The sequence below is a fragment of the Aulonocara stuartgranti genome, assembly GCF_965226115.1.
Source record: "Aulonocara stuartgranti genome assembly, chromosome: 4".
Lineage (NCBI taxonomy): Eukaryota > Metazoa > Chordata > Actinopteri > Cichliformes > Cichlidae > Aulonocara > Aulonocara stuartgranti.
In genome coordinates, this window is record NC_138942.1 from 4,994,593 (window position 1) to 5,007,377 (window position 12,785).

At 38.9% G+C, this 12,785-nt stretch overlaps 1 long non-coding RNA gene across 1 annotated transcript; it reads left to right on the forward strand.

Annotated features, from left to right (window-relative positions):
• Positions 1–6,205: 6,205 nt before the first annotated feature.
• LOC309705779 lies at positions 6,206–7,638 on the forward strand. The gene is made up of 3 exons (XR_014276609.1): positions 6,206–6,719; positions 6,836–6,939; positions 7,044–7,638. It is a non-coding gene; the product is annotated as an uncharacterized lncRNA (long non-coding RNA).
• Positions 7,639–12,785: the final 5,147 nt, after the last annotated feature.

Here is a 12,785-nt window from a genome sequence, read left to right on the forward strand (position 1 = left end):
TACGACCCTGCAGAAGGTCAAATTATGTCAAAAACCCACATGTGGTTGCAACATGTTTGACAGGAAAGTATGTTCATGTTTGTGATGAAAACTGCAGAAATGAGCAGTGCAATGTGCCCGATGAGAGAAAGAGAGAGTGGATTTGTCACACCTGCCACGATCATCTTAAAAATGGATCCATGCCAGCACTTGCTGTTGCCAATAAACTGAATCTTGCTGATATTCCAGCTGAATTGTCTGATCTCAACATACTGGAGAGACATCTCATAGCCAAGTGCATACCATTTGCCAAGATTATTCCTCTTCCCAAAGGCAGACAAAGAGCAATTAGAGGAAATGTGGTCTGTGTCCCATCCGAGGTACAGGAAACTGTTGAAGCATTGCCTCGATTAAGAATTAATTCTCAGGTGATGAGAATAAAATTGAAGAGACGCTTGTCTTACAAAGGTCATCAGCTGTTTCAGACTGTAAGCTGGTCTAAACTTGTGCAAGCACTGCATAAACTCAAGCAGATTCATCCACAGTATAAGGATGTGAGCATCAGAGATGATCCTGAGCTGTGTGACCCAACACTTCCTGATGAAGATGATGAGGAGGAGGATGATGAAAACATGAATGAGGACGATTATGATGAGGCTGATTTAATGGAAATTGACAGCTGTGAGAAAAATGCACTGAGTGAAGCACAAAATAAAAATGAACAGGATATTGACATGTTACCCTGTGATGGTGAACAATCACATGAACAGATGAGAGATGATTCAGAGCAAGCGGATGGACTGACTAATGGTGGTTTTTCACTCGAGTCCTGTTTGCAGCCCCCTGATGTGGCTGAGGAGATATTATGTTTCAGTGAAGGAATCTACTCTGTTGCTCCTGCAGAGAGAAACAATCCAATAAGTTTTTTCAAAACACCTAAACTGGAGGCCATGGCCTTCCCTGTGCAGTTTCCTACAGGCCAAAACACACTTGATGAAAGAAGGCTGATCAAAGTATCCCCCAGTGGGTATTTCAAATCAAGACTTTTCTGCATTGATGATCGTTTTGCCAAAGACACAAACTATTTATTCTTTGCACAGTTTGTGACTGAAATACACTTGGCTACATCCAGCATGACAGTACAGTTAAGGAAGGCAAAGCCTCTGACCAGAGATGGTAGAAAAATAACCTCAGGCATGTTACAAGATAAACATGAGGTGGAGAAACTGGTGCGAAATAAAGATGCAGTGAGATTCATGCAGCCTCTGAGAGGAACCCCAGCCTATTGGGAGAAAACAACAAGAGATCTTTTTGCCATGATCAGACAGTTGGGAACTCCCACGTTCTTTTGCACATTTTCAGCTGCTGAAATGCGCTGGCCTGAAGTGATCGAGGCAATAACAAGGCAGCAAGGTGAACAAGTGAATTTTGAAGGACTCGACTGGTCAGCAAAGTGTGACATCCTGAGAAGCAATCCTGTCACAACAATGCGCATGTTTGACAAGAGAGTTGAAGCATTATTCAGAGATTTACTCTTATCTCCTGCAGAGCCACTTGGCAAAGTCATTGACTACTTTTACAGAGTTGAGTTTCAGCACAGAGGAAGCCCACACATACACTGCCTCCTGTGGGTAGAAGGTGCTCCTGTGTTTGAGGAGGATGATGAGCAAACTGTTCTTGATTTTATAAACAAATACATCACAGCTCAGCTGCCTGATCCACATAAACAACCTGAACTGTACAAAAAAGTAACAGAAGTGCAAAAACACAGTAAGAACCACACAAAGACGTGCTTTAGGAGTTTAAGCTCCGGGTGCCGTTTTGGTTTTCCCAAACCACCCTGCAATGAGACAATGATCACAAGACCCAGTGAGGATGATGCACTGGAAGTAGAAACGGCAAAGAACAAGCTCAGACCACTGAACCAGCTGCTGAATGAACCTGAAACTGCTTCCATGAGTTTAGAGCAGCTCTTGGAAAGATGCAAGTTGACACATGCAGAATATGAGAGATACCTGAATAAAATGAACATGAGGAGTACGATCATACTAAAGCGTGATCCAAAAGACTCTTGGATAAACGGCTATAATCCACATCTGCTTGAAGCCTGGAACAGTAATATCGACATAAGCTTTGTTTTAGATGCTTTTGGTGCTGCAAATTATTTAATGAAATATATATCAAAAAAAGAGGGCGGGCTATCTGAGTACCTGAAAACTGTCATTGAGAACTCCCATAAAGACAGTGTAAATGAGTGCGATGAAATGAGAGCCGTCATGCAGGCATATTCAAAGAAGCGAGAGATCAGTGCACAGGAGTGTGTTGCTCGTGCATGTGGTCTTCACATGAAGCAATGCTCACGTGCTGTAATATTCATTCCAACTGATGATAATCCTGTGAAAATGAGTCGTCCCCTGTCAGTTCTGGACAACACAACACCTGAGTCTTCCAATGTTTGGATGACATCTTTGAATGACAAATACAAAGCCAGACCTGAAACACCAGAGTATGAGGAGATGTGCATGGCAGACTTTGCTGCTACTTGCAGGATTGTCTATGGCCAACAGAAAAAAGGTAAAGATGTTTTGCCCCTTCTCAATGAGATGGGGTTTGTGCAAAGGCGCAAAAACAATAAGCCTGCTATCATCAGATTTCACCGCTGCTCACAAGAAAAACATCCAGAGCAATATTACGGAAGACTGCTTAAACTGTACCTTCCTCATCGTTCAGACCACGAACTGAAAACACCATCGTTGCCAACCTATCAGGCTTTCTATGGTGCTGGCTGTGTACAGCTACCAGGTACTGACCATCTTGAGTACGTGCAACACATTGTCAAAAGAAACAGAGAAAAATATGAGAAAAACAGTGAGGAGATCGAGAGCGCTGTTGAGGAATATGAGCAGAACAGAGGTGTGACTGACGAATGGTGTAATCTGGCACCTGAATCAGATCTCGTAAGGTTGCCACTTGTCGAACAAGAAAGAGAGCGAGACAATGAAAATGAACAGGAAGATGTGCCCGACTACAGCCGTCAGGCTGATGCTTCAACAGAAGTCAGAGCCATCAGGGAACCCCCTGCTATTGATCCCACATTGTTACGTCAGATGTTTCAAAATCTGAATAAGAAGCAAGCCTGCATATTTTATGCAGTTAGAGACTGGTGCATTAAAAGAGTCTGTGCTCTAAATCCAGAGCAGTTTTTCTTTTATATTAATGGTGGTGCTGGAACAGGAAAATCACATCTAATCAAATGCATCTACTCAGAAGCATCTAAGATACTGAGCAAAGTGCCCAGATATGCAGACGACGTTGACATATCAAAACCCACCGTCCTGTTAACTGCTTTCACTGGGACTGCAGCTTTTAACATTTCTGGAACAACACTGCATTCTCTTCTCAAGCTGCCTAGAAGCTTAAAACCTCCCATTCAGGGACTTGGCAATCAGCTGGATGAAGTCAGATCAGAACTTTTGAATGCTGAAATAATCGTCATTGACGAAGTGTCTATGGTGTCAAGACATCTGTTTGCATATGTAGATGCAAGACTCAAACAGATCAAAGGGACTCGGAGACCCTTTGGAGGCATGTCAGTCATTGCTGTCGGAGACTTCTATCAGCTACCCCCAGTGCGACAGTCTAAACCTCTCTGTGTGCACGACCCGTCTGAGATCGACCTGTGGCGGGAGCATTTTCAGATGATCACTCTGACTGAGATTATGCGTCAGAAAGATGATGTTGTCTTTGCTGAGATGCTGAACAGAATTCGTGTAAAAGGAAAGTTGGATGAGCTTTGCGAAGCAGATAGAAATTTGTTGTTACAGGCCATAACTGAACCAGCCCATTGTCCGACTGATGCATTGCACATTTTTGCAACTAATAAAGAAGTGGATGCACACAACTCTTCAACACTGGCTCTGCTCCACACTCATATCATTGACATCCATGCAGATGATTATAGAAAAGATCCTAGAACTGGCAGAATGGCACTTCAAGACAGACCATTGAAAGGAGGTAAAAACGAGTTACCAGACACACTGAAAGTTGCAGAAGGAGCTCGTGTCATGCTCACCAGAAACATTGACATACAAAATGGTTTGGTTAATGGAGCTTTTGGAATACTACTTAGAGTAGTTTACTCTGAAAATGACCAACACATCATCAAGCTTGGACTTAAAATGGATAATGAGACATCTGGAAAGAATAACCGCACACCAGCAGACGACATGGTGTACATTGAGAGAGCAGAGGAGAATCTGAAGCAGAAAGGAGTGGTACGAAGACAGTTCCCAGTGAAGCTGGCCTTTGCATGTACAATACATAAGGTACAGGGTATGACAACTACATCAGCTGTTGTCTCTCTTAAGAGCATTTTTGAGCCCGGCATGGCCTACGTAGCTGTCAGTAGAGTGACGTCTCTCAGTGGACTGTATCTTCTTGATATGGAGGAGAAAAAAATATTCACCAACCCAGAAATCACTGCAGCGCTTGAGAACATGAGACAAGCCAACCTTGATGACATGATGCCTCTTCTACACGTGAGGCAAACACTGAGCAGGTCAGAGGTTTTCACCATTGTTCATCATAATACAGAGGGACTGCCAGCTCACATTAATGACATCAAAAGTCACCATGAATTGTGTCTAGCAGATGTTTTGTGCCTAACAGAAACACACCTGCGGGGCTCTTTTGTCGCAGAGAGTCTCCACTTGGAAAATTACAATTTGTTCAAACGCAACAGACACCTGTCCTACACAAACTTTCCCCAGATGGCAAACAGAAGTGGTGGTGGAGTTGCTGTTTATGTGAAAAGTGACATTCAAGTGCATGAAAAACAGTACATCCATAATGTAACTGACCTTGAATTTCTGGCTTTAAAGGTTGAAGCACCAGTCAGTGCTCTGATTGCAGTTGTATACAGACCTCCAGACTACACTCTGAGGCCATTCCTGAAAAACCTGGTAAGCCTATTAGACTCATTGGAGATCATGGACTGTCATCCCATCATAGTTTGTGGTGATTTTAATGAGAATGTTTTATCCAGTGCAAACAAACCAATCCTGGAGCTGTTTGAGTCTAGGGGATACGCACAGGTCATCACTGCCCCTACCACAGAGAAGAACACACTGCTTGACCTAATTTTCATTTCTCAGTCAGATCGATGTCTCCATTCTGGAGTCATGAAGACCTACCATAGTTACCATGACCCAGTATACTGTGTATTGTCCTGTGATGATTCATGATCTAGATCTTTGAATACAGTAAGTAATATCTATATTTTTGAATGACTTAAGAAAGTAGAGCGATGCTTGAACTCCAGAAAGAAGTCCAGACGCTTTTCTTTGCAAGCTCCTTTGACTACGATGACCTGGATGACTGAGAACCTTCACAGACATAAAGTAGAGCGATATTTAAAAGTTGACGCCCTGCATTGCAGTATAATGTTTGAATTGTTTACATAAAATACAATTACATGAATTAAGTAATGATATCAGTAAAAGATGACAATTTTATTTATTACAGAAAATCTAAAATTCACTAACAGTAACCTATAAATGTCAGAAAAATCAAATATAGCAGTTTAAAATGAATAGTGTAGGCATATCCTCTCTGCAGCCAGGCTTCAACATCCTGCCAGGCTGCCCCAGTCTCACTGTGGCTGGGAGGGAGGGAGGGTGGACCAGAGGATTGCCTACACAACACATAAATGTTCAACAGCTTCTTCATTGTTTCTGAGAGAACAATAATGACTAAAGGTTGCTTTTTAAAAAAACAAACAAACAAACAAACAAACCTAATTACAGCAATAATGACAGTTAAGCCACTTTATGTGTGCCTCTATTTTGAAATACTATTTACAAAAATGTTATTATTTTGGTTTGTTATAAACTTTAAACTTTTTCAAAAGTATACGATTATATTTTTGGACCAATTTTACTATGAAACATAAATTTTTATGAGCTTTTATCATGTTTCTGGCCAGTGCAATCATCAGGGTGGGTCTGGGTTGATAACTGCACATTTCTGGCCAGAAATGTTTCAGCAGTGTTACATATGTAGTGCATATGTTACACTTGCTTTCTGTTACCAGCTGATACCCTACATTTGTATAGACATTGGATGGTGTGAGGTTCGGGAGTTGAGTGGGGGGGGGGGGGGGGGGAGGGTACGGTGGGAGTTGAGGGGGGGGGGGGGGGTTTCCTTTCCTGTTAGGTTTCCTTTTTTTTCTTTTTTTTTTTTTAAGCAAGACACAGTCCTCCTGTGTCTTCTCCAAGCTTCACATGTAAAATCCAACAATGTGAAGCACATAGCAGCCAGAAACTGTAATGCCACAGATCAGAGAAACTTCATCATCACCATCTTCATCGCCATACGATCAGAGCGTGAGACTTCACATCTGGAGCACAGGAGAGATTCTGTGATAAGTCCTCCTTCTAGCTTGTCCCACAAGCAGTCGGTGAGATTTACTCACAACAAAAAGGGTTAATGACATAATTTCCATGAAAACATGTATTCATTCTTTGTAAAGTGTTTAAATTGTGTTTTCACTTGACCTTAGGAGTGTTAGAGTGTATTGTAATGTCTGTACTCAGGTGTTTCCCTCTGTGATCCATCCCCTTCAGAGCTGAGACACTCAGGACTGAACAGACTGCACAGTTTCTGTGACTGAGCCTCCAAAACACCTTCTTTGAAACCACTCATGATAGAAGGGCTTCATATTTGCAGCAGCACTACTACAGGTATTCAGTGTATTACAGGATGTGTTTGTTTCTTAGGACCAGCTCTGAGTGCACACTACCTAACATATACACCTTTCTGTTCATTACAAACCAACTACTCTGGATCATACGGCCAGTTGGCAGGAATGTTGCTGCAGGAAAACATCCCTGGAGATCACCATCATTGTCAGACTGACTGTGCCTCCTCTGTGCAGTGTCAAGATCCTCCCTAAATGAGTGTGTAAGTTAACATTTTCATTATTTTATTCCCTTTGACAAGACAAGTATCACTGATATTTACATTTACAACTACATATGTTGCTATTTTCTGCTCTTCTTTTAAAGTCCTCAGCTATCCTGCTTCTGTGCTGCTTGCCACACATCAAACACTGGCCGGATGACAGGGAGGATCCACTCTGAAGTCACTGGACATGATGAGGATCATATGGGACTTTATAGTTTCACAGAAACATTGTGCTCTGTGATTACAGGTTTTAAATGGACATAATGACGGCCTCTCTCTGATCAACAGGCTAAAGGATTGTTTTCATTGTTAGTGCTCTGTACAATGTATGCTTATTTAATATTTCATCACAGAGCAAACCTTTATTTATTTAACATATTTTTATTTTGTTTTAATGTTGAATTAACTGTGGGGATTTTTTTAAGTGGGCACTCGGGATGTCATATGACCAGAAATGTGGTAACTGGAATTCAACGTTATGGAAGAAAAAATCTGCTAAGAACAAAACACACACAAAACCCCCCAAGAAAATTCAAATTCATTCCATGTAATCCAATCTAAAACATTTTAAACTGCTGAACAGCAACACAAACAGTGTTAAAAAACAGTGTTAACAGAATGATTATGATGAGTTTGTACCAAAGTTTCAGGTCACATGGCACACCTAGTGTGTAGTGTGGAGTATCAGCTGGTAAGTATAGGTTTTTCATATTTGTGTCCTTAGAGTTCAGATAGATAAAGCCTCGTGTATAATAATTAGTCATAACCACAACTCAAAGTCAGGGACTAACTAAATTTGGGACTTTGTGTCTGAGCCCAGGTTAAAACAATGTGTAAAAAAGCATTTAGTGGCATGGCTGAACAATGCTGTAAACTATTGATCCTTATTTATCCATGTTCACAAAAAGGACTAATGTGCTTATTTGATTATTTGCATGTGTTAAACTGTGTCACCACCTTACGCTTTCATTTGAGTTTACTCAAAATTCTCTATACAGTTCTCTTTTACCACTGTGTGGACTCTGTTTACATTAAAACATAAAGAAGAATGAGTAATAAAAAGATGTGTAGACAGATTAAGTAGACCGATAGAAACAGCTGTTCAGCCATGTTCTAAGAAACCAACACAATTTAAAGGTTCAGAATTGTGGTTTTAAAAGTTGAATTTTCATGTATTTCATTAGTTATTTAATTTAGTTATTTTTATTTATTCTACTAGTCCTTTTCAGAAAGAAGCTGTAAAATATGACTTAAGATTTTTATGTTATTTTCTATGACATACAAAACAAATTGATGTATGTAATACTATTAAACATGATATACACATGTGTACATGTCTGAAAAACATTATGCTGTATATTAAAGTTTGTATTTTCTCCAGAATTTTTGTTCATCTTTTAAGTTCATTTCAGTTAGAAGAATTTGAACGTTTAATATTCATTCAGAGGTTTTCTGACTCTAAATTTTCTTTTGTCATTACTCATCATTTTATTATTTACATTTTAAACATGTTTAGCTTTTTTCCAACTTCTTCTGTGTGAACATCAGCTTTCAAAAGTTCTGCACTTTTGTTTTCAGGTTAAAAATTCTGTATTTTCCAGCTCGTTCAGAATTTTTATTTTTAACTTAAATTCAGTAATTAATTCATTTCAGTGCATACATTCAGATTCAAGCATTCACACTGCAGTTTCTTCAGAAAATGCACTTTCTAGTTAGTGTGAATGCTTGAAAAGCATTCACAGTATTGTTCTTCTAATCTTTATTAGTGTGAATGCTTGAAAAGCATTCACAGTATTGTTATTCGAATCTTTATTATTATTATTATTATTATATTTTATCTATTCCGTACGTTTTTTGTAATCCTACTCCTTCAAAACCGTTCAACTTAGAAAAACCATTCAAACACCGTTAGATTCCTATTCTTTTGGACAACACTGCTTCTATTTTTCATATTTTTAACATTTATATTTTTAATTTTATTCAACTTTATTCAACAAAAATTTCCCAAAATTTCCCATGTATTTCAATGGGGAGACCCTTCAAATTCTCATTCAACTTATTCATTTTTAAACTCTTACTACTTCCACATACATTGACATAGAGCCACCATTCAAACTTTAAAACGAAGACAAGACATTCAACTATTCAACTTGTATTTATCTTTTCAATATCTATTATACTTTTTCTTCAGTTCCAGTTTAAGTTTCATGATGTTTTTTCACCCGTTTCAGAGTTTATAATGGGTGTGTATGGGACGGAATGTTGGGGCTAGAGTGAGAGAGCTCAACTGCTAGAGTGAGAGGAGCAAAAAAATTAATCTTAAAATATTTTTTAAAACTGCTGCTGTGTCCACAGCGTTTGCTCTACAGCCACCATTTTACCCTCAAAACGTAGCCATCGCTGTCCTCTTTCATCCAATGTGTTTACTATTGTCCTAGGTGTTATGGTTCTTTCATAAATGTCACCAATGCACAGCCTCCTCCCTCCAACTCTTCCATAGACTCTAATGTTAAAATGGCTCAGAAGGTTCGTTTGAAAATCAGAAGAGCATGGTGTCTTTCCACTGTCACCACGTCCATATAATAAACTTCACAGGCATGAAAACTGAGAATTCAGTAGACTAGACATTGCTGTTGCTCACGGTGAAAGAATTTCGTCAATACGACTTGTACTTTTCATATGGGAACGATTTGTTTCGGCCTGACTTTTCTGTTCATTTTAAGCAGCAAAAGTGAGGTGCATGTCTGTGTCGTGTGTATGGAGCCATTGGGTGCGGTCACTATAGCAACCAGGCTCACACCTGCCTGCTTAACGAGCTCTCTCTCTCACTCTGCCAAGATTCATCTGAAACACTTCTCTTTCAACTGCTGCTGTCTCCACAGTGTTACAGCCATCATTTTACCCTCAAAACGTCGCCATCGTTGTTCTCTTTCCAACATCTTGTCTTTCAAAGCTCAGAGATGTAAACTTTTTAAACTGTGTGGATCCAAGTGGAGGGATCACATTTGAGTCATTCAGTGATTCAAAGAATATGACCTTTTAATATTCTTTCAGATGTTTTCTGACTCTAAATGTTCTTTTCTCATTTCTTAGGTTTTTCTAATTTACAATTAAAACATTTTCAGCTTTTTTCCAACTTCTTCTTCTGTGTAACCTTCAGCTTTTAGCAGTTCAGCACCTTTGTTTTCAGGTTAAATTCGTTTTTTTTTGTTGTTTTTTTTAAATCTCATTCAATATTTTTAACTCAAAATTCAGCAATTAATTCATTTCAGTGCATACATTCAGATTCAAGCATTCACACTGCAGTTTCTTCAGAAAATGCACTTTCTAGTTATTATTATATTTTATCTATTCCGTACGTTTTTTGTACTCCTACTCCTTCAAAACCGTTCAACTTAGAAAAACCATTCAAACACCATTAGATTCCTATTCTTTTGGACATGACTGCTTCTACTTTTCTCATTTTTAACATTTATATTTTTAATTTTATTCAACTTTATTCAACAAAAATTTCCCATGTATTTCAATGGGGAGACCCTTCAAATTCTCATTCAACTTACTCATTTTTAAACTCTTACTACTTCCACATACATTGACATAGAGCCACCATTCAAACTTTAAAACGAAGACAAGACATTCAACTATTCAACTTGTATTTATCTTTTCAATATCTATTATACTTTTTCTTCAGTTCCAGTTTAAGTTTCATGATGTTTTTTCACCCGTTTCAGAGTTTATAATGGGTGTGTATGGGACGGAATGTTGGGGCTAGAGTGAGACAGCTCAACTGCTAGAGTGAGAGGAGCAAAAAAATTAATCTTAAAATCTTTTTTAAAACTGCTGCTGTGTCCACAGCGTTTGCTCTACAGGTATGATTTTACCCTCAAAACGTAGCCATGGCTGTCCTCTTTCATCCAATGTGTTTACTATTGTACTAGGTGTTATGGTTCTTTCATAAATGTCACCAATGCACAGCCTCCTCCCTCCAACTCTTCCATAGACTCTAATGTTAAAATGGCTCAGAAGGTTCGTTTGAAAATCAGAAGAGCGTGGTGTCTTTCCACTGTCACCACGTCCATATAATAAACTCCACAGACATGAAAACTGAGAATTTGGTAGACTAGACATTGCTGTCGCTCACAGTGAAAGAATTTTGTCAATACGACTTTTACTTTTCATTTGGGAACGATTTGTTTCGGCCTGACTTTTCTGTTCATTTTAAGCAGCAAAAGTGAGGTGCATGTCTGTGTCCGTGTGTATGGAGCCATTGGGTGCGGTCACTATAGCAACCAGGCTCACACCTGCCTGCTTGAATGAGCTCTCCTGCCACTGTACCAAGATTCATCTTAAACACTTCTCTTTCAACTGCTGCTGTGTCCACAGTGTTAAAGCCATCATTTTACCCTCAAAACGTCGCCATCGTTGTTCTTTTTCCAACATCTTGTCTTTCAAAACTCAGAGATGTAAACTTTTTAAACTGTGTGGGTCCAAGTGGAGGGATCACATTTTAGTCATTCAGTGATTCAAAGAATATGACCTTTTAATATTCTTTCAGATGTTTTCTGACTCTAAATGTTCTTTTCTCATTTCTTAGGTTTTCTGATTTTACAATTAAAACATTTTCAGCTTTTTTCCACTTCTTCTGTGTAACCTTCAGCTTTTAGCAGTTCAGCACTTTTGTTTTAGGTTAAATTCAGGTTGTTTTTTTTTTTTTTATCTCATTCAAAATTTTTAACTCAAAATTCAGCAATTAATTCATTTCAGTGCATACATTCAGATTCAAGCATTCACACTGCAGTTTCTTCAGAAAATGCACTTTCTAGTTATTATTATATATTCCGTACGTTTTTTGGCATCTCACTCCTTCAAAACCGTTCAACTTAGAAAAACCATTCAAACACCGTTAGATTCCTATTCTTTTGGACAACACTGCTTCTATTTTTCATATTTTTAACATTTATATTTTTAATTTTATTCAACTTTATTCAACAAAAATTTATAATGTATTTCAATGGGGAGACCCTTCAAATCCTCATTCAACTTACTCATTTTTAAACTCTTACTACTTCCACATACATTGACATAGGGCCACCATTCAAACTTTAAAACGAAGACAAGACATTCAACTATTCAACTTGTATTTATCTTTTCAATATCTATTATACTTTTTCTTCAGTTCCAGTTTAAGTTTCATGATGTTTTTTCACCCGTTTCAGAGTTTATAATGGGTGTGTATGGGACGGAATGTTGGGGCTAGAGTGAGGCAGCTCAACTGCTAGAGTGAGAGGAGCAAAAAAAATTAATCTTAAAATCTTTTTTTAAAACTGCTGCTGTGTCCACAGCGTTTGCTCTACAGGTATGATTTTACCCTCAAAACGTAGCCATCGCTGTCCTCTTTCATCCAATGTGTTTACTATTGTACTAGGTGTTATGGTTCTTTCATAAATGTCACCAATGCACAGCCTCCTCCCTCCAACTCTTCCATAGACTCTAATGTTAAAATGGCTCAGAAGGTTCGTTTGAAAATCAGAAGAGCATGGTGTCTTTCCACTGTCACCACGTCCATATAATAAACTCCACAGACATGAAAACTGAGAATTTGGTAGACTAGACATTGCTGTCGCTCACAGTGAAAGAATTTCGTCAATACGACATGTACTTTTCATTTGGGAGCGATTTGTTTCGGCCTGACTTTTCTGTTCATTTTAAGCAGCAAAAGTGAGGCGCATGTCTGTGTACGTGTGTATGGAGCCATTGGGTGCGGTCACTATAGCAACCAGGCTCACACCTGCCTGCTTAACGAGCTCTGCCTGCCACTGTACCAAGATTCATCTTAAGCACTT